The following is a 21,256-nucleotide window of genomic DNA, read 5'->3' as shown; positions in this document are numbered from 1 at the left end:
TGCATTACCTCGCATTTGTCTAAATTAAACTCCATCTGCTCATAGCTAATGCCCTCCATACCAGGCAACACCCTGTTAAATCTTTTCTGTACCCTCTCCAAAGCCTCCACATCCTTCTGGTAGTGTGGCGACCAGAATTGATAACTATATTCCAAGTGTGGCCTAACTGAGGTTCAATAAAGCTGCAACATGACTTGCCAATTTTTAAACTTAATGCCCCGGCCAATGAAGGCAAGCATGCCGTATGCCTTCTTGACTACCACCTCCACCTGCGTTGCCACTTTCAGTGACCTGTGTACCTGTACACCCAGATCCCTCTGCCTATCAGTAATCTTAAGGTTTCTGCCATTTACTGTATATTTCCTATCTGTATTAGACCTTCCAAAATGCATTATCTCACATTTGTCCGGATTAAACTACATCTGCCATCTCTCCGCCCAAGTCTCCAACTGATCTATATTCTGCTGTATCCTCTGATGGTCCTCATTGCTATCCACAAATCCACCAAACTTTGTGTCATCCTCAAACTTACTAATCAATCCAGTTACATTTTCCTCCAAATCATTTATATATATTACAAACAGCAAAGGTCCCAGCACTGATCCCTGAGGAATGCCACTTGTCACAGCCCTCCATTCAGAAATGTACCCTTCCACTGCTATCCTCTGTCTTCTATGACTGAGCCAGTTCTGTATCCACCTTGCCAGTTCAACTATGATCCCATGCGACTTCACCTTCTGCACCAGTCTGCCATGAGGGACCTTGTCAAAGGCCTAACTGAAGTATGTTGAAGATTTTAAATTTTTTTGCTATTTATTTTAAGTAGTTAATCCTACTGTTATTAGCTCATTTGAAAACTAATTTTTATTATTTTCTGATTGAAGATGGGTATTACTTAATGTATAAATGAACAGAAGTTATGATATTTTTTCTAAATCTGTGAAACTACTATTTAAATCTGCATTATATTATTATATAACTTTACATGTGGCATGCTTAGAAGTGTTTGTATGTTTCAATTTAGAATATGGAAACTGAAAATTAATTAGGAAGATGAGAGGTCAGAACTTCTCGGACCATGATTTGAATGCCTTATTGCACGAGGTTGAGCAAAGGAGAGTTCACATTTTGGGCAGTGGAAAACCTAAATGTGTTTATCATTAGTATTCTTTTGTCTTGCTTATGGCAGCACGGTGGCACAGTGGTTAGCACTGCTGCCTCACAGCGCTAGAGACACAGGCTCAATTCCTGGCTTGAGTCACTGTCTATGCGGAGTCTGCATGTGCTCCCCGTTTCTGTGTGGATTTCCCTCATGGGCTCCAGTTTCCTCCCAAAGTCCGAAAGACATGCAGGTTAGGCACATTGGCCATGCTAAATTCTCCCTCAGTGTGCCCAAACAGAGTGTGGTAACTAAGGCATTTTCACAGTAACTTCATTGTAGTGTTAATGTAAGCCTACTTGTGACACTAATAAATTAACTTTTCATTTATAATTCTCATATTTAACTGTTCTGTTTTGATGTTTCAATAAAGCATTTGTATAATTTTGTAAAGTTTAATGTAAAACATTTATTAACAAAAATAATTTTATAAATACAAAAGTTTGATACCATGCTAACATTTAACTAAACATTTACTTTAGCAGTTGTATTCTGGCATTTTGTTCAATTGCCTCATCTTTTCAAATTTCTTACAAAATATATTTTTTCCCTAACACAACGATCAATAACATATTGGATAACTGGGATAACCAACAAACAAATGCCAGTGCCCTTCTTGATGCCAGATTCATTGCATTCAGCCAAAGTTCCTGGAAAACCAACTATGAAGTCTTAGACACTGTTTTTGGATAATCAAAAAGTGTCTCCCCTTCCAGGTCTTGTTTTCCCAACTCTCAGATGGCCAGCATTCCAGGGGTAGACTAAAAAATGTTGCAAAGTGTCAAGGGCCAGGGGTGGGATTCTCGTCCCAAAATTCTAAGTGCTGAACTCGCGTTAGAACTGAAGTAAATCCCGCTGCTTTTTTCTGCAGGACTTTCAAAATGAATCTCCCACACTCTATGCATCACAGAGAGCCCTAGCGTGAAGCATGATGCAAATCTGGGAGTGGGACCTATTCTCACTGGAGAGGCCAGCAGCATAGTGCTGAGCGGGCCACTGCGCAAATCTGTCAGAGTGAAAATCAGTTCATGCACAGTAGCCCGCACTGCCGGCCTCCTGATTGCTGGCCAGCTCGATTGCTGGTCAGCACAGCAATCCCGCATTGCTGGCCTTGCGACCCCCCCCCAGCACCCCTGATCGCTGGCCTCCCTGGCAGCCTCCATCACCCCCATTCCCCCAGCACCACCACCACCCTACTCTGCAATTCCCCAAGGGAAAATACAGAACAACAGAACCCTGCATTTGTTCAGATTAAAACAAACATTGTATCAATTAAGATCAATTTTGCTGTTGCAGTAAGAATACAGTGCTGCTGGATCCAGACAAAGTGGCTCCAAGTGCATAGAACGGATCCTGCACGAGAAGCATGCCTAAAATATATTTCTTAAAGGCACAGTATCGTCTCACAACGACAGTAGAATCATAAAATCCTACAGTGCAGAAGGAGGCCATTTGGCCCATCGAGTCTGCACTGACCACAATCCAGTGTGAAGCTCTCCTTGAAACACGGAGCATTGACATCAATGACTGGGAGGAGCTTGCATCTAAACATTCAAGATTGTACAACATGTCCATCAAGCTGCATCATTCTTTGAGTCCAAACATAGTAATGATGCAAGCAGAGCAGCAGAAGCTGCATTGTGACATCTTGTTTAATTGCCTCATCTTTTCAAATACCTTACAAAATATATTTTTTCTCTAACACAACAATCAATAAAATATTTTATACATTAACACAACAGTCCTGTTGTCTCTAAATGAGGAGGTGAGGGAGGGATATGAGGAGGGGTAGGGGAGGGAGGAAGTGGGAGGGTGGGAGGGAAGGGGGAAAAGGGAAAAGGGGATGGGGGAAGGGGGTGGGGAGGAAGAAATGGGAGGGGAAAGGGTTTGGACATAAAAACTGTACATTTTACATGTAGCCTGACCCTTCTGCGCCTATGTCAAAGTCTCAGAAAAAACTTCAGTTAAGAAGCCAAGCTAAATGCAATGTACCAATGGTGGAACGTGACTCTAGATTTTCAATCTGTGCAGGATTCTGCAATACCTATCAGATAGAGAATTCACATCAGTTTACAAGAGGCCTGCATATGTCATCTTAAGGAATATACTTTCCTAAAGCATTTAAAATAGGCAAATTGCATACTTCCCATGGGTAAATGTAGGCTTCTAAGGATGAACGCTGCATCAAGCAGACTCTTAAAATTGAGATAGACACTGTTTAAAACATAGAGCAAAATCCAAGTGGACTTCAGCTGAAACTTACTCCAGTCACTAAAAATTCTTTCACTTTCTGTGTATTACATACATCTCAAGCATTTTTTATAAACATTTACAAAACCACACAAAGAATTTTTGCTGCCTCTACTCGCTGCAACTAGGCCAAACAATAAGGGTGCAAATACTCACCTATCATCAGCACATGTGACGGAGGTTGGGGAGAGACTGCAGCGCAGCGCTTCAATACTGGTATTTTCAGAAAGCAGAATCGGAAGTTCAAACTTGGCACGCTTCCATATTGTCCCGACGCGCATGCGTGGCGCACAATCGACTTAAGTCGGGATTCGGGATGTTTCGGGCCAACGCTTTGTGTATCCAATAAAGAAAGGTTGAGGCTGCTGAAGTTCAGCCCATGTAGGATTCCCACAACAAAGAAAAAGCGAAATAAAAGCAAGACACTGCGGATGTTGGAAATCTGATCCAAAACCGAAAATGCTGGAAAAAACTCAGCAGGTCTGGCAGCATCTGTGGAGAGAGAAATAAAGTTAATAGAATCCGTATGACTCTTCTTCAGGGCTAAGATAAAATTGTATTTGAGTCGTTCTGGATCTAGATATGTAATGCAATTGCTATTTTTTATAATTTTGGAATTTAATACAGTTGTTTTTATTTTAACCATTGGGCAGAACATAACATTCCTCGGCTGAGCTGGAAGACAACAAATTCAATACAATAAAATGTAAGGGCGAAAGAACCTGTTGGCAAAGTTCAAACAGATGCAATACAGTCAGTATCTCTCTTGTCAAATTCAGTGAAATCTGAATATGTATTTATTTGTAACTGCCCACCACCCCCTCAAAAGGTAATCCACATTGTATACTTAAGTCATTTGAAATTACCCAGCAGGCCTAAGTACAATGGAATAATTTTGAGGGATTTATGTACACAGCCGCATTCATCATTGGTCATTAAAAAAATTAAATTTTGCTGAATTTTATTTATTTTGGGGCTTAATTTTAAATCCACAGCTCTAAAGTTTACTTGTGCTTATTGCATTTGCCATTTTGACTGACAGCCATCCAATCAAACGAAGCGTCATATTATTTTTCCAGACTCTGTTGTTTGTTTGGTAGCTTTCGGTTTGCCTGAGGCAGCACTAAGCACCAGATTTTCTAAACAGCTGCTCACATTTAAATTGCATAGTCACGTTAGTTGCTGTCTAATAAATATGATTTATGGTAAAATTTGACAGAAATGATTATCTGTGACAAGGGCACATATTTGTTGCCATCCTGTTAGAAAAAGTAGCTGATTCTTGATAAAACAACAATTCAATGCAATAAGTTTTTTAGCTGCACATTTATCCTGTGAGAAAGACCAAATCCTTTACAGACAGTGAAATAACCTTTTGAGGCGGTCATTGAAGTGCAATGAAAGCTCAAAGAGAAAAAATATAGCTACTTCAAACTTCTATTTTCATAGCTAACTTTAACCAAATAGTTCAATTCATTGTGAGAATCGCTGCAAAATTAATCCTCTGTAAATGTTCAGCCTCAAGCAAGTAGAATAATTTTCTTTGGATTGCTTTGAAATTCAATATCTGAGCAATTCAAACCATAGTCATCTCTGTGAACAAGTACATCTGACCATACTTAGGTAATTGTGTTTAGAATAATGTTGGCTGTAGCAAAGCATTGACTCTGTCCACACTTCCTGCTGCCTCGGCAAAGCAGCCAGCATAATTAAGGATCCCACGCACCCCAGACATTCTCTCTTCCACCTTCTTCCATCGGAAAAAAGTCTGAGGTCACATACCAACTGACTCAAGAACAGCTTCTTCCCTGCTGCCATTCGACTTTTGAGTGGATCTACCTTGCATTAAGTTGATCTTTCTCTGCATCCTAGCTATAACTGTAACACTACTTTCTGCACTCTCTCGTTTCCTTCTCTATGAACAGTATGCTTTGTTTGCATCGCGCTCAAGAAACAAAACTTTTCACTGTATACTAATACATGTGACAATAATAAATCAAATCATATCAAAAAGGGCCTTTTGTTTCCTGAATATCCGGGTGTTTTTACTTTATAGAATAAATAAGAATATTTTACTTTTACTCAAAATTAAAATAAAATAAGAAAATAGTATATAAGTAATTGAAGTGCATCTCTTGAGGAGCTAATCCAGATCTTCCTGATGACTTTGATCACTAAAAGGAGTGAACTGCTCCCAAATAAACGTGAGATCCAAATTCTGATGAAATCAGCATTGAAGTTTCATGGTTGAGAGATTATCAGGAAAGTGTGGAGATTGATTTTAACCCTTGGATGGGTACATGTCATGCAATGCATCTCGCCCATCCAGCAACAACAGCAGGAGCCCCAAAAGGCTCCATTGACATTGGTCAGGAGTTTATGATCCCACTGTGTTGTGCCACCACCCCCGGACGATGCAGCAAACTATTTTTAAATCTCCATTCAGTTGGGAGGCCTTGTAATATCCTGCTGGCTGGGTGGGTCAACAAAATCCTGGCCATTCTTCAGATTGGACTTCCACATGAACCTGGTGAAAATTATAAGGTCTCCTCTGAGTTCTCAAGGTAATGACCCTGACATCAGTAGTTAGGGAGCAGTGGCAATGTGGGAGGGCTGGAGGATATTTTGGTTGGGCCATATGGAGGGAAGCCTAAGCTAACTGAGCAGTAAGGCCTCCTTATTGTGCCTAAGGAAGCTTGCTAAGCCATTTCTACCCCTGGCTCCTGTTCCAGAAGGTATGTCTTAGCAGGGAAGCCACAAAACCTGTAGTTAAGATTGCAGTCAATGGGATCGGATTTTCACATTTAGTCAGTATCCTGACAGATTTGGTTTGTTGTCCTAGACACTTGTAATTTAAAATTGCAGTCATCAGAATCAGGGTGGTAGGCTGGCAGGTAAGTGTCCTGCTCTATTTTAACCACACCTCACCTGGCTTCCATCTAAATTGTAGCTTGGTGTGTGAGTTCCGTATGTGTGAAATAGATGAGTCCAAATGATTGGGTTCACGCATTGTCGCCACCTGGGCTGGTTTGATTAAAACAATGCTGAAATGTGTTATCCCCTGGAACTAAAACAAGCAACCTTCTTACCTGGCAGAACCACCCAAGGTCATAAGTCAAGAAGGCAGCATTCCAACTGCTCAAGCTTGACACACAAAGACAAATCCAGAAGACAAAAGACAAGTGGTGGGAGGAGAAAGCCTAAGAGATCCAGCAGTGCATGCAAAACATTTCTGAAGTCACGAGGGCCATCTGGAGACCAAGGTAAAATGGAGAAAACTATTTTCGCTCTCAGGATGCTGTCTCTCTTCTGTCATCTGTCAAGACTGGAAAGAATATTTCCAACAACTACTCAACTGAGGTGTTTAGCCTCAGTTTGAGGGCTCCTAAAGACCCTTAAGTCCTTTTAATATTTAACTGGTCTTAGGAACTTCAGGGGAAATTAACATTTGAGTTTCAAAAGAAAGCCCTTGGCAGTATACTCCCACAGACAGATCGAACCATCCATTATGTTTATTCCATTTTTTATTTTCCTCCAGTTGGGGGAGGTCACAGTCTCAGGATACAGGATAGGCCATTTAGGGCTGAGATGAGGAGAAACATTTTCACTTAGAGGGTGGTGAACCTGTGGAATTATCTACCACAAAAAAATCAGAACTATCAGTTTTACTGCAGTGGGTCCACTTCAAGCATATGTTATTAGCTGCGAAGTACTTTGAGATGTCCTGTGGTTATGAAAACTACTTAAATTGCACAAGATCTTTTCCATTTTAAAAGAAGTAGAAGATTTTCTCCTGCCCGGGTGCATGATGTTATTCAATATAAATATTTGATACAGGACGTGTAATTGTATTCTATTTTATAAGTAATTTAACAGGATTAAATGATCAAATGACCCCTGAGCAACAGAACAAAATGATTGAATAACATAGGTCTTCATTGCAAGTGAGAAGCATTGGAGCCTTCAGGTGTCTCTGTGTGATACTCTGTGGGATGAGACTGAATGGTTCACATCTGTAACTGTATTTTCTTGATCAGAAATTATAAAGATCCTGCTGATTAATGCTTCTCACTACATGATATCTATGACGTGACATAACATTATCATGATATTTTAACACCTAAAGAAACTCATAAAAGCACCAAGATAGAGTGGGATAATAGGTAAAGCAGACAAATAGGGCAAGATTGATAATCATGATTCTTGAGAATCATGTGCAGTGTAAAACAGGTTCCTGATTCACTATGAGCCCATTATGCGCTTCTAGGAATTTCACTCTGCAAAGCCTGCTCGCAGTAAACTTCCATTAGTGATAACATAAACAGATCTCCAGCCACAATTCCAGCCTCTGTTCATAAGGTAATTATGGATGGCAATCTAATCCATCTGGAATGAGATTAAATGATCCCCTCCCTCACAGCATTCAATTGCCTCTAAAATGATTTCAGGGACTTCACCACATTTTGTGACCAGATTTTCAACCAAGAATACTCTGAATAGAAACTGCTGGGGTCATGTGATGTAGGCACAGGAGCAGCAGCGTTTTTGCGAGTTCTGGTGCTACTCATCTTTTAATCTGTTTTTTTTAATCCTTATGCATCATTTTGACTTGGCTGTGTGGGCACGGACAGTAGTTACTTGATTACTTGGCTCATGGAAGGCCTTATCATCCTATTGTTAAGGCTTCCCTGATGAGGGGAGATCTTGTTTATGGTGTGGTCTAAACGGCATATCTGGGGTGCCTAGAGCTGTGGTTGTTTACTTTGTTCAAAGTGTAAGAGTGTGGTGAGGATTTTTGCCTTATTGGTTCTTATTGTGGTGTGTGATTGAATAGGTTAAGGCAGCAGTAGCTATGTTTATCTGGGTCAGGTGGAGGGTATGTTGGGTGGGGGAATGGTTTGCCCTCCCATGAAACGCTGCCTTTGGGGGCCTCTGGACTGCTCTCTTTCCTGAGACTTGGTTCCCCTGGGGATGTAGTGTCCTGTTGGTTGCAGGGCGAGAGTGCAAGTCTGAGTGCTTCGGTTCAGCATGGTTGGAGTCTTCCTTTGATTGGAGATGAGGGTGGTTGGAGGAGTAGGTTGCCTCCCCCAGTGGTGTTATATGGAGATTTCCAGTCGGTCCACCTTCTTGAGGTTTGGACTCTCCAGGCTGGTGGGGGGTGGGGTGGGGTGGGGGGGGGGGGGGGGGGGGGTGGTGGTGGTGGAGGTTGGTGGGGGGAGGTGTTCAGTGTCCTGTTTCTATTCAGGTTGTGCTGTTCTGTACCTGGTATCCTTCCTTCAGAAATGTATGCTGAAAGACCATGCTGTCCACTGGATAATCCTGATGCTGCTCTACCCTTGGAGCCTCCTTTCTTTATCTGGGTAGGTGGGGTGTTGATAGAGGCTCTGTCTTGTTATAGGTAATCCTAGAAGGTTTCCCTTATCTTGTCAGGAGGAGGAGAGTCACATCTCTCCCCAACATACCCTGTGGATGGGTGTCTTAATGATTCTTCTTCTCCTTGTCACTCGGGTTTCCTTGGTGGAAAATGGTTTTTAAGTTTTCTGGTGATGGGGAACCTGATCAGTGCCTCTGATATGGCTGGAGAGGAGAAAGGTTTGCCTTGGCGAGGTGTATGAATCCTTGGCTTACTGGTTCCTGTATATGACAGTGTACGTTGTCACACCATGTCTTGTACTGAAGGTAGTAGTCTGGTTTTCCCCTTTTTCTGAATTATCTTTTCATTGCTTGGAGGTCCTGGAATGCTGAGTTAGTCCTCGATTGGTTGCATATTACCCCATGAGGGATCCTGTGTAATGTGTAACTCTGTTCCTGTTATCATATGGAGGGGGTTGTGTACCATAGTGCCAAGTGCTCATGGCTTTATCCTGTTATCTTGAGATCCCTACCTTTTCTGGTACTTTTTTATCCATACGCGAGGAGACGCTGGCTACAACTGAAATGATCAATCATTTGATAATTTGTGTGAATATTCACTGATCTTTTCTGTATGTTTATGTGGAATAATGATTACTCTGTGCTGTAGTAGATTTCTGGGATTTGTTGCATTTTGGGTTAAATGTAAAATTGAAAACATTCAATAAAAAATTCTTAAAAATATGAAATTGCAGCTGCTGACTTTTGTGTTTTTCTGGTTGGTTTAAAAAAAATAGAACTATAAATCTACCTGAATGTTGAAAACAGCAGCACAGCATCAGTAAACCTGACCTGAAAGACCAGCTTTATAAAAAATGGAACTGTCAAGCTGACAGTTCTGATTTTTAAAAAAACAACCCTTCAGGTCTGTAGTGCTGGCTGCTTGGCTTGGACAACAACAAGAACTGTGTTTAGAACACCAGGCCTCCTCTAGCCCCGATCCCCAGTGTTTTGCATGTTGCACACCTCCCGCTCCTGGTCAAGCGCATTCTGTCACATGAAGACCATATAAGAAACCTGCGGGCATGGGCGTATCTCATCCTCGAATCGAGGGTAAGTCGATGGGGTGAATGTCAAGCTTGCTGGACTGTTTTAAGCCCATGGTCTCATTTTCCTTTTTTAAGTGAGGCCTCCACCTAATCCTGGCCAGAATCATCACCTATCCGACAAGGGAAAGAGGAATTTTGGGTGAGAGGAGGCCGCTGCTGGTCACTTGTTGGAACAGTCCTCGGCATTTGATAAGTAGGACAATGGGTGTTTCAGACGTTTTTTAATTGGGGAAAGAACAGCGAAGCTCAGGGTTTACTTGTATGGCATGTATGAAGCATTCCTGATTCTGGGCCACAAGGAAACATTACAAAATGTTTAGACCTTACCTTCCTCATTCTCTGCTGGAATCAATACTGCCTGACACCCACTTACTTGGGCAGGTCCAACACTCAATGACAGAAAGATGGGCAACCTTGGGTTAAGGTTATGTGCAGGTCCAAAGGACATCATTAGGCCCATATTTTAAAACATGTTCGGGCTCTCCTGAAATCTAGGAGGAAAAATTGCGACTGAAGAAAGTACAAAGCCAGTGGGTGGATGGAGGAATTATACCCAATTTTAAGCCTTGCACACTCTTGTTAGATGCAGGCAGTTAAACTCAAGGCTTTAGAGTTTGGCTTTAATTATCCTGAAAGTAATGAAATAAAACATTTAATGATCACAATTACCATCAGCCGGTACTCACTTATTGCAACGAAGGAAAATATTAAATAAAGTCTGATCACATTAGCTGTTCAAGGGAATATTACTTTCAAACCCCTTCCATACAATGTTAACCAAACAGCAATCTATAATTTGATTTCTAAACAAAACTGTTAAGCAAGTCTTTTTAAAATATTTAATAAAAAAACTCCAATTATTCAATATTATTCACCTGTTTTGAGAAATAAATGGTATAGTTGGATGCGGGTAATCAATATTATTTTATGTAATTTGATTTAGTTTCAATCATTAGGATGAACCTATTTCTTGTTCAGTATATCAATATAAGAAAGTTATCATTGTTAATTCCCACTAGTTTTATTTATTCCTTTTATGAAACTTAGCTATGAAGGCAGCTAAATACAACTGCATTCCTTTTTTTTGTTTTTATTGGTTGAATCTCAAATTTGGGCCAGAATTTGCTGTCAAAATAATGGCAAGGTTAACAGCCATTTGCTGTTATCTGTGGGTAAGTGACAAAGCAACTTCAAGTGAAGAATGGATACGTGCCGGAAATTTAATGGCACGCCCGCCCTGATTCCGGTGGCGGACGAGACTCGGAGAATGACATTCTCTGTTGGCCTCGGGTGGACGTGCCGGTAAAATTCCGCACATTGTTAAACATAGAAACATAGAAAATAGAAACAGGAGGAGGCCATTCAGCCCTTCGAGCCTGCTCAGCCATTCAATTTGACCATGGCTGATCATCAAATTCAATATTCTGATCCCGCCTTCCCCCAATATCCCTTAATCCTTTTAGTCCCAAGAGTTATATCTAATTTCTTCTTGAAATCACACAATGTGAATATCTAAAAGCTACAGTGCAAATTGCGCTTCTTGCTGAAAAGGGCATCTCGCTCTTAGCCTCCCTTGTTTTGTTTGCCCATTAAGCTCACCACAGAAAGTTAAATTTCTCATTATCAGTATCATTATCCTTATCCTTACTAGTGCCAATTAATCTCTCTGGCACTGCAAACAATCTATTACAAGTATGGAGTTTCATTCCTTCAGGTTTTGTATTTTTCTTGAAGAGTTTAAAAATGTCAAGTTTTTAAAAACCTTCCTTTTTCTTTCTTCGGTCAGTCTCTCACTCTCTCTCTCTCCACCCTCTCAGTCCATCCTTTCTTCTCTTCTCTTCATTTATTTACCTGTACCTTATTTGACAGTGAACTCATGATCCTACTCAGTCCTTCTTTTGTTTATTTCCTAACCATTAAAACTCTAAGACAATAACCTTTTGGTGCTGTTATACAGCCATAGAACCGTTGAAAAATTATGGTGCAGAAAGATGCCACTTAGCCCATCGCATCAGCTCACACTTTCAGGAAACTTTGTGGAAATCTGCTGGAGCTCAAGGGGGCAAGCTCAAGTCTAATGACTGATGCTATTAGATATCCTGCTACAATAAATTCTGTAACAATAATGCTGGTGGTAAAATGTGTGGAAATGCGCTGCCGCATAGTCTTGCTTTGTCCTGCTAAGGCTATAATTCACTTTCTTGATGAAAGTTGTGAGGAGTTAATACATTTTGGAGTAAATTGATTTATGTTCGTTTTTATATCAAATGTAATCAAACTAATATGTATGTTGCATTTAGATGTTGTTTTATTGACCTCCAAAGTTGAAAGGGTGACTTTAGCACTCATCCAAATGATTTTTTGCAAGTTGACTAGCTAGGGTAAAAATAATTTATGATCTGGAATTTATGGAATTTTAAAAAGTTATCAAAGTGGATATCAATATGAATGGATATCAGTATGAGTAATGTTTTGAATTAGGAGAGATCTAAGAATGAGGCTTAATCAATTAAACCTTGAGAAGTTACATCCTTTGTATGCACCAGGTTGTTAAGTTGAGTCCTGTATTTACAATACTGTCGTAAGTGCTCTGTTTAGTTTGTAGTATTGTTTGCTGAAGAAAATATCAGTGGTTTAATCTATAACAGTACTTTTCTCTGAGCTTACAAACTGGTATGCAGTTTGCTCTTGGCTGGCGATGCATGCATACATAACTTTCACTTATCTATATATGTCCCTCATTAAATCTACGCAAATTATATAGTTGTGTTTGCTTATCTGAGAAATTGGATTTCTCTAAAGCTGTAGAACATCTACACACATTAATATGATGCAATTTTGAATAGTTTGCTTGTAGATACAATGCATGAGGCTGTTTTTTTAAGAGCACTGAATTAGGCTAGTGGTATCAGACTTGAACGAACTTCCTTTGCTGGTTCTTCATTAAAGTTGAAACTCTTTCCGAATTTATTAATGAAAAACTGTGTGATCTTTGATCTGAAAATTCTCTCCTTCTCAATCACTTCTTAATATTATGCAATTTTTGTATTCTGCCAGAATCAATCTGTAATTAATGTGACTTTTATTATTTTAAAGCCTTGTGAATAAATTAGCTTTGAAGATACGAGTGCTTTTGCAATAGTTCATTATTTCCCTGAAATAAGCAGTAGAAATTCCAGGGGCATGGAGCAGTAACTTTATCTTCAACTGTTCCAAAATAAATGTTCAAGTTTGAGTAAAATTCTTGCATTATCGTGCACAATTAGTGAGATGATGCATATGTGTTATCCCTTTTCTGTAAAATAACACCAAGTTACAGTGACGGTGGTGTATGGCTTCAAATAAAAGATTGAACCCCACTAGCAGGAACAAAATGTCAATTTTTATATTAGTGCAATGCTCGGAGCAGCATGCGAACTTGGTAATAAAAAAGTAAATTATGAATTGATTTCCGGGTAGAATGCAGAGTAATTAAAAGAGGAAACAAAACATCGTGTCGGCTTAAGTGCCAGGAAAACACTAATTACGCATCATTACCTCAGACGAATAGCTCTATAAAATGGTTTCCACATTTTACTGATTAAGTAACATATAAATTGTGCACCAGAGTGACAACAGATATTTGGGGTAATTTTCTGAATCAGTGTTGTGTGTGAGGAACCCTGACAATGATTTACCAGTCGCTGGTCAGGTGTTTCAGGCAGAAAATCTAAATTTCTGATTTATGCTGCTGATGAATCCCGGAAAAGTACTGAGAAGTGGTACTGAGTAAATTGTTCAAGCAGTAGGCTGACAGGTGCCTGCATCCAAATGGACTTCATCCTTGGGTCTAAAAAGAAATTTCTAGTGATATAGTTGATGTACTGCTTTTAATTTTCCAAAACCCCCAAAAGATTCGGGGAAGGTCCCACTTGTTTGGAATGTAACAAATGTAACTCAATTATTCAAAAAGGGAAGGAGACAGAAAGTGGAAATCATAGAATCCCTACAGTGCAGAAGGAGGCCATTCGTCCCATCGAGTCTGCACCAACTGCAATCCCACCCAGGCCCCACTCCCGTAACCCCACATATTTACCCTGCTAATCCCCTGACGCTTGGGTCAATTTTAGCATGGTCAAGCAACCTAACCCACACATCTTTGGACTGTGGGAGGAAACCGGAGCACCCGGAGGAAACCCACGCAGACATGGGGAGAATGTGTAAACTCCACACAGTGACCTGAGGCCAAAATTGTACCTGGGTCCCTGGCACTGTGAGGCAGCAGTGCTAACCACTGTGCCATTGTGCTACCCCAAGCTGCAGGCCAGGTAGTGTAACATCTGACACAGGGAAAATGTTAGAAGCTATTATTAAAGAAGTTATAGCAGGGCACTTGGATAAGCTCAAGATAATCAGGCAGAGTCACCAGGCCCGATTTTACCAAAATTTCACGCCCGTTTTCGGGCGCGAAATCGCGGTAAAGTTGGGCGTCGGGCTTTTAATGTGATCTGCACCCGTATCCGAGCAGATCGCTGCTTTACCGACACCCGATTCGGGCATGGGTCCAGCCCGCGCCCGAATCGGGCGGCCCGACGATTTAAATGCATTAGCGTGCATTTAAATCGACTTAATGAACCGCACACCCAAATCTACCACCAAATCCCACTTTACCACCGTGCGGCCCAATCCGGATCCGCGTTTTTAGCAACCTGCAGAATAAAAGTCCGAAGCGGATTTCTATTCTGCAGGGGAATCTCCGAAGCCCATCCTCCCCGACCCTCCTTCGCGGACGCCCCTGCTAACCACCCCGGCAGACCCCCCCCCCTGGGATTGGGCACCCCTGGGAGGCAGGCCCCCCTCGGCAGACCCCCCCCTCCAGGATCAGGCCCCCCTGGGAGGCAGGCCCCCCTCGGCAGACCCCCCCCCCCCAGGATCAGGCCCACCTGGAAGGCAAGCCCCCCTCGGTAGACTCCCCCCCGGGATCGGACACCCCTGGGAGGCAGGCCCTCCTCGTCAGAGCACACCCCCAACCTACCTCAATCGCTGGTCTCCCTCCACCATCCTTCCAACCTGCAGTCCTTCGAGAGCCTGCAGCACCTTCCTGGCCTTCCGCTGGAACGCCAGCGGAAGGCCAGGATATATATCCCCCCGCCCATATTTTGAAATATTTTCCCAAATTGTGGACTGTCAGGTTTTTAGTTCCTGCGATTATAATTTTGACATTATCTTCCAAAGGGAATTCCTCTAATTCTGTGCAATGTTCAGATGAAAACAAGATTTAGTAATCTCCTTGAATCTTATTTCCAACCAAGTTCCACCACGGGGACAATTCTTCCAAGTTCACCACAGGAAATCTGAACATTTGAGCATCAACAATCCAGTTACAGATCACAAATGTATTATACAGGTCACTAATTGCTCACTAGGACACTGTAGTTTAATTACCTTTCCCATAGATAATTAGGCAGCACAAAGAAGATGCTACATTATTTGCAGTTTGCAAGATTCTCCCAAGTCCATCCTCCCCCCCTCTCTGCTCTCTCTGCTGTTTTTTTCTTTCGCGCCCGGGCGCGCTGCTTCGGATTTTTTTTGAACTGCGCATGCGCAGTTCAGAGCTTTGATCGGTCTGGCAGTGCTAAGCCCCGCCCACAGCATGGTTTGGACTGCAGCCGGCAAAACGTGTATGGGCGCACTGGAAAGAGGATTCCAGGCTCGGATCTATTTGACGCCCAGATTCAGCACTTAGATTCAAAATGGCAAAATCAGGCCCAAAATAGTTTTTTTGGAAGGGAAATCATGTTTAACCAACTTATTGGCGTAGTTTGAGGAAGTAACATGTGCTGTAGATTAAGGGGAACTGGTGGATGTACTATCCTTACATTTGCAGAAGGCATTTGATGAAGTGCCACATCAGACGTTAGTCTGGAAAATAAAAGCTCATGTGTGAGGTTATTCACTTTGGAAGCAAAATCAAGAAGGCAGATTACTACCTGAATTAGGAGAGGGGAGTGTGCAGTGGGACCTAGGTGTCCTTGTGCACCAGTCACTGAAGGTAACCATGCAGGTGCAGCAGGCGGTAAAGAAGGCAAATGGCATGTTGGCCTTCAATGCGAGGGGTTCGAGTACAGGAGCAGGGATGTGTTGTTACAATTATACAGAGCCTTGATGAGGCCATACCTAGAGTATTGTGTGCAGTTTTGATCTCATTTTCTGAGGAAGGATGTTCTTGCTCTCGAGGCAGTGCAGCGAAGGTTGACCAGGCTGATTCCGGGGATGGCGGGACTGATATATGAGGAGAGATTGACTTGGTTCGGATTGTTTTTGCTGGAGTTTGGACAAATGAGGGGGATCTCATCGAGACTTATAAAATTCTAACAGGACTAGACAGGGTAGATGCAGGGAGGATATTCCCAATGATGGGGGAGTCCAGAACCAGGGGTCACAGCCTGAGGATTCAGGTTAGACCATTTAGGATGGAGGTAAGGAGACATTTCTTCACCCAAAGAGTGGTAAGCCTGTGGAATTCATTACCACAGGAAGTAATTGATGCCAAAACATCAAATGTATTCAAGAGGCGGCTGGATATAGCACTTGGGGTGAATGGGATCAAAGGTTATGAGGTAAAAGCAGGATTAGGCTATTGAGTTGATAATCAGCCATGATCATAATGAATGGTGGAGCAGGCTCGAAGGGCCAAATGCCGCCTCCTGCTCCTATCTTCTATGTTTCTGTGTTTCTATGTTATAGGGGGTAACATATTGGCAAAGACAGAAGATTGGTTGGCTAACAGGGAACAGAGAGCAGGCATCAATGTGTCTTTTTCAGGTTGTCAAGGTGTAACAAGTGGTGTGCCACAGGGTCAGTGCTGGGACCTCAACTATATACAATTGATATAAATGACTTGGATGAATGATAGTTGTCAAGTTTGCTGATGATACATAGGTAGGTAGAATGTAATTTGTGAAGAGGACCTAAGGAGTCTACAAAAATATATAGGTAGGTTAAATGAGTGGACAAAGTTCTGGCAAATGGAATATAATGTGGGAAAATACATAATGGTCAATTTTGGCAGGAAGAATAAAAAGAAATGTATTATCTAAACGGTGAGAGATTGCAGAGCTTTGAGGTGCAGAAGGATCTGGTGCCCTGGTGCAGAATCACAAAAGGCTAATATACAGGCACAGCAAGTAATCAGGAAAGCTAATAGAATGCTATAATTTATGGCGAGGGGCATTGAATACAAAAGTAGGGAGGTGAACAACCATGGAAACTTACGCGGAGATGAGCAATGCGTGTAATGCACAATGGAACTGACAGATGACATAATCGTAGAAGTATTCTTCAAACGATGAGACTGAGGTGGCCGGTGAACGTCAAGAGACCAATGAATGCTTGCCCCTTGCCCACCTGTTTCCCTAGCCAATGTAGCAAAGGCCATAGACAAGTTCCTGGATTCCACACTGCAGCATGAAACCACTGAAAGCATGTTTGACAACATGGTGGACTTTATCATGCATGTTTGCAAACAGTACACTGAGCAGAAAAGGTTTGCAGAAATTTTCTGGAGCTAACTCCTGACATTTTTCAATGCAAAGTTCGGACCTTTTACGAGGTCAATTCATTGTATGGTGTGAATAAATTGAATAAAGACTTTTTCACACATTTACTGCTTTACCATCTTTTCAATCGGCATTTTAATGTGTTGTTTTTGACATATGTTTATAGGCATAGCAAGTTACATAGAGATATTCATGCAGGCTTTTATTGGGGGGGAGGGATCAGACACTATAGGGAGGGGGGGGGATGGACAAGATTTTGAGGCTAGGTGGGCTGACATGAAGATCAGAAATGATCTAAGGGAGGAATGACTTTGATGCACACAGGACATCTCACCCATGCAAACCCACCTAAAGGATGTAAGGTTCCTTCCTTCCCTCCCTTTAACCAACTTTGATAAAAAAAACAGCCTTTCCACCTTCCACTGCCCAGTGTATTATGGCAGCAGAGATCTATTGAGTTCCTTAAAGACTACATTAGGCCTGAGGATGGGTGGACTAGTGAGCACCTGACCCACTTCCTGTATTATGGGAACCAGGTTGGGGTGGGCAGGAAGGCAGTATGTTACACATCATAGTTTCTAAAACACGCCCAGGAGGAGTGGGAGGTTGGTGGCATAAAATCTAGCCCTTGGTATTATGACTGCGAGAAGAAAAAAACAGTTTTGAGATAATGAGCCATCACAAACGTAATGAGAAATATGGTAAAAGGTACATGTGGCTGAAATACAATGATGACAGCAGTCCTGAAGTAACAAGCTCTGACAATGACCATTAATCTCACTTAATGTTTTTTCACAATGAATTTGACACTTTCCTGGCCACTGTTCTGCATTGACTTGGTCTCTGTCACATAGGGCTGAATTCTAATGTGCAGGAATCCTGTGGGTTTGGGAGCAGGTGAGGGCTTAAAACTGGGGAAATTGACAGCACAGCAGGAAGCGAGCTCCAACCCGCTGACTTCTGTATTTAATTGTACTACTTTAGGCTGCATGCGTGCAACCCCCTCGGGAGAGGCGGATTGTCAATTTGAGCATGATAATTGGTCAATTACAGTGCTGTTAACGTGGCTTTTGCAATTTAAATGTGGGTCCATGGGTTTTCTGGGCTTCCTGAACCTTGTTCATCCAGCAGAAGGAACTCTTCAGTTGCAAGAAATAAAATAAAACAAAAACTTACTCCAACAAGTAAGTCAAATCAAAAAGGTTTAATAAAGAAACTTCATTACTCCAACATTTGAGGCCACACCCTGGGCCATCCAAGCTCCCCACAATTCCCAACTGCTTCTTATTTATACTGAGCCAGCTGGTCAACTGACCACCGCATCATTTTGTTATTGGTTACATAGTCGACTGGGTCAGCTAGTCAGCTGACCCTCAGAGCATGTTACCATTAGTCACATTATAACAGATCCAATGTTATCATTGATTACATTCTAACAAACCTTGCCAGTGAAAGCAAGGCGAGAACACAGCGGCAGTTAAGCGGGATGAAGATTTGACAGGTAAATACACCAATAAATACTGAAACCTCACAGCTGCTTTCTCACTTGCCGGTGTGAAAAGCTTTGTTGGGAGGTTACTTTGACAGTTTTGGAGTCCAGTTTGCACTTTGAAGCTCTAACCTATAGATTGACGTGGGTGTTGCTTATATTGTGTTACTTTGGACCTCAGATGAGGCCCAAGCTGACCAGCAGCGGCAGGAGCAGCAATACCCTGCTTCTCATAAATCTGCAGCCTGGTATGAGACGGAGTGTCAGCAGAATAGTGCAAATTGCAGGATAGCATTCCTGATTTACAGGGTTTACAGGCAGCCTTATTAATATATATTTTTTGTGGGGTCTATCAAACAAGGTTACTGCCACACCTGCTGGGAGGTTGTTTTGAGCATCGTATGTAACCATTTGTCTCAGGGAGCACTCCTGGGCTGCAGCCATGGCTTAAATATGGCATCCGGAGTGAGGATCTCCTTAGGTCATGGTGGGGCAAGTGAATCACAAGCTGTCTACTGACAGAATGGTGGGTTTCCAGCTGATGCATATTTAATGAGATGAGAGGTGGACAATCGGGTGCAAAAATGTCCCATTGCAATCGACAGGGAAAAAACTGCTTTTCCTGCCCGTCATTGCACTTAGTCCATGGAGGAGAAAATCCTGCCTATAGACTCATTGAAGGAGGCCATTCTGGGCTCACTGTCAATAAATCCAATAAGTCCCATTTCCGCATATTATCCCAACAGACCTGCAAGTTTACTTCCTTAAGTACCCATCCAAATTATTTTTGAAATCATTGATCACCTCCGATTCTACCACCTGCATAAGCAGCAAGTTGCAGATCAGTACCTCTTGCTGAATGAAAAAGTTCTTCCTCACAGTTCATTTGTATCTCTTACCTAAAACTTTAAATCTTGCCCTTGTACCATCAGCTAATGGGAACAGTTTTCTTTGACTACCCTGCCTAAAACCTGTCATAATCTTGTACATCTCTATCAGATCTATCCTCAATCTCCGTTGCTCCAGGGAGAACAACCTCAGCATCTACAATCTAACAATGTAGATGAATTCGCTCAACCCAGCTTCTCAAGGATTTTCACATTCTTCCTGAAGTATGGTGACCAGAATTGAGTACAATACTTTAGTTGTGACCAACCACGCCTTTATAAAGATTCAGCATAACCTCTCTCCCTTTCTCGTCAATACTTCCACTTATAGAGCCAAAGATTCCATATGTTTTGGTGACTAATCTGTCAATGTGTCCTGTCACCTTCAACTGTTAATGCACATTGAACTCCCAGACCCCTCTGAATACGAACATACGAAGAAGGACCAGGAGTAGACCATTCAGCCTCTCGAGCCTGCTCCACTATTTTACATAAGATCATGGTGCATCGCTCAGCCACCTACCCCTGTTAACCTATCACCCCCTTTCTAACTAAGAATCTATCCACCTCTGCCTTAAAAATATCCAAAGACTCTGTTTCCACCACCTTTTCAGGAAGAGAGTTTCAAAGAATCACAACCCTCAGTGAAAAGATTCCGCCACAATCTATGGCATGTGACCTTTTTATTTAGTAATCTGATAACCGCTTAATTTTGCTTTATTTCTTTCTTGAGCTTGCTTCTCGGCCTTTTGGCTAAGATCAAGTGTAGTATGATCGGCAGCCCATGGTCGGCCGCACTTGGTTGAGGTCATTAGGTTGCGCTGAGGCTTCATATGTTTCATATGAAGCAATTTTTTAAAGCGGCATCTCGGCCTTTTGGCTAAGATGCAAATGAGCTCAAGTTTTGGAGGAGGAACCTCCCCCTTCTCCAATCAGCTTGGCTCATGTAGATCAGGCCCAGGACAGGGTGGTTTGGTCGCTCGCCCTGTCTTGTCAGCCTGGATCGGAAATGTCTCAACTTGTTGAGACTCTGAATTGGATTGGATTTGATTGAATTGGAAAAGTATAAAAAAAAACTGTGCTGACATAATTCAAATCTGCTGATTTGGTCAATTACTTTTTAAATAATGTTCATCTCTACTATTTTGCCGTGTAGCCTCCCACATGGCACTCCTTTTAAGAGAATCAGTATTTCTTGGCCTGGGTTATGACATTGCTGCTCTGTGACCAGCCGTTGGAAGTACTGGACAGAATAGTCCAAAAGGAAAATCCTATCAATGTGTTCAGTGTTTGGATAGCCACCACACCTTTGTTAGGTCTTATCTTTCAACAACTGAAATGAGATCAGCAATCTGACATTTCGGAGAAGGATGAGTGCAAATGACAGCTGCAACTGAGTTGCTCCATTTATGGTGCAGCGCTATAATACATGATCCCATCTGGCCTCCCTCTGTTCACAGGTTTTCTGAACC

The 21,256-nt window shown here is 42.0% G+C and overlaps 1 pseudogene; it reads left to right on the top strand.

Annotated features, from left to right (window-relative positions):
- Positions 1–20,517: 20,517 nt before the first annotated feature.
- Positions 20,518–20,737, top strand: LOC144498113 (U2 spliceosomal RNA; annotated as a pseudogene).
- The last annotated feature ends 519 nt before the right edge of the window (positions 20,738–21,256 follow it).

This window comes from Mustelus asterias, chromosome 8 (assembly GCF_964213995.1).
Source record: "Mustelus asterias chromosome 8, sMusAst1.hap1.1, whole genome shotgun sequence".
Classification (NCBI taxonomy): domain Eukaryota; kingdom Metazoa; phylum Chordata; class Chondrichthyes; order Carcharhiniformes; family Triakidae; genus Mustelus; species Mustelus asterias.
This window is presented reverse-complemented; position numbering and strand designations above follow the sequence as displayed.